The following is a 2,289-nucleotide window of genomic DNA, read 5'->3' as shown; positions in this document are numbered from 1 at the left end:
GACTATGTCTCTCGGCTGGCCTGGGAACGCCTTGGAGTTCCCCCGGAGGAGCTGGAAGAAGTGGCTGGGAGGTCTGGGCCTCCCTTCTGAAGCTGCTGCCCCCGCGACCCGACCCCGGATAGGAGGAAGAAAATGGATGGATGGATGGATGGATGGATGGATGGAAGATTACACAATTAAATGAATTACAAGCTATTTATTTCATTATAATTCAGAAAAAGAAAACATACAAAAATAATGTTCCAATGTTTATTTGTGCAAATAAGTGTTTTAATCAACTGTAATTTCACAATAAGGTGATTATGTGTTTTTCTGTTTCATTTTTCAATTTAATTAAAACACTGTTTTACAATGGAAAATATATATGGTTAATTGTGCTTAAGTTTTAAACAAAATATCAAGATTCATGTTGGTTTAAATAATTTACCTCAGTATTTTATTGAAAACCTAATTCCTTGTCATTGAGAATTAATCCTGAGTAACTGAGACCGGCACAGTCTGAGCTTGTTTTTCAGTACCAGACGACTGAAAGTTTTTAGACTAAACTTTCAGTCCACCTGTTTCTGACACTAGCGCCGAGGTCACGTCCTCTAGTATTCTCTCTCTGTCTTGTAGTTACTAACAACGTACGAGCCTCCCACCAGATCGGACACCATTTTCATTTCAAACGAAAAGGAGCTGGTTTCCTCCGAGAAGCCAGCGTTCAGGGACAAGGTCTACGCTCACCTGCCAAGGAGCAGATCTTAACCTCGGTCATMGACAACACTAGTCGTGACCAAACCAACAGCTTTTTGAGACTCCACTGAGTTTTGTTTCAAAACTTGTGTAGCCCGGGGTAAAAAATACATATATCTACATTTTCCCCCGACCCATGTGTTCTTTAATTTCCCACATTTTGTTGTCTGTGAATGCCTCTTGATGTCATGTGATCACTGTTGACCAATTATGGTCATGCGAAAAGGTACAAGCTGCACTGACTTCCTCTCAGTCAGATGACTTAGGGAAGCAGGTTGATGGCTACTACCAGGTTTGTTTTACAAACAATTTGTTAATTTGGTCTTTAAAGTGTTTCTAATATATCATTTGAAGAGGTACGTTGATGTAAAACATTTTAGACTGGATGATCAGCTCACAGAGGGACATTTTCAACCATTTAAGTATGAAATTGCCTTGGAATTTGTGAGTCTGAATTGTTAAGCTGCTAAGATAAAGCTGATTAAGCTGTTAAGATATATTTATTTTTGAATTTGGGATTTATTTAATTTTGGATTTATATTTGTGTACACATGATCAAGCTTCTACTCAATTTACACTTTATTAGCCTGATCTTTAGAACCTTACAGTCCTGTTAGTCTAATACAGGCCAGGTGGGCTTAAATGAACTTGGATGAATTTGTATTTCTTCAAATCTTGTCAATCAGCTTGGAGGTTTGTAGACGGCGAGCTAACCAACTACTCAGCTAGGAGTACRGAATCCCAGCCTACAACTGAACTCATCTTATGGTCTGGTAGGAGGCTGATACAGCCAAAGCCCCCCATCTCACCAGCTTTGCCCACACAAAACTATCTTCCAACCCACTGGAGTCTTCAGATGATGCTTCATCATGCTTGAACTCATATGAACTATTAAAAACTTCCTGAACATTCTGAATCCACAAASTCACATTYGGRAAAAGTTAGTTGTGTCAGACACTCATTGTGTGGTTCTCTCATAATTCAACAGAAAAGGTATATCTAAAACAGAAGAACTCATGATTTTCCTCAGAAATTCAGTTATGAGAAGATGTAGATCTTACCTCTACACCAGCCCCGTCCCCAGCACCCCCCACCCAAGCCCCGATCCCCATCCACAGCCCAGGCCCCCACCAGATGGTCAGAACAACTCACCAGGGAGGCATCCAGGAGGTATCCTAATCAAATGCCCAAGCCACCTCAACTGGCTCCTCTGGACGTGGAGGAGCAGCAGCTCTACTCTGAGTCCCTCCTGGATGACTGAGCTTCTCWSBCTATCTSTAAGGGAGAGCCCAGACACCCTGCAGAGGAAACTCATTTCAGCTGCTTGTATCTGTGATCTCCTTCTTTCAGTCACTACCCAAAGCTCATGACCATAGATGAGGGTAGGAACGTAGACCAACTGGTAAATCGAGAGCTTCGCTTTCTGGCTCAGCTCGCTCTTCACCACAACAGACCGGTACAACGACCAGCTCCGCCCCTCTCTTCACCTGAGTGTCCAAAACATGCAGCCGCAGATCAGATGAAACGACAACAAAGTCGATCATTGAACTGCAG

This window comes from Austrofundulus limnaeus, unplaced genomic scaffold, assembly GCF_001266775.1.
Source record: "Austrofundulus limnaeus strain Quisiro unplaced genomic scaffold, Austrofundulus_limnaeus-1.0 Scaffold2232, whole genome shotgun sequence".
NCBI classification, from domain to species: Eukaryota; Metazoa; Chordata; class Actinopteri; order Cyprinodontiformes; family Rivulidae; genus Austrofundulus; species Austrofundulus limnaeus.
Note: the sequence above shows the minus strand (reverse complement) of the source record.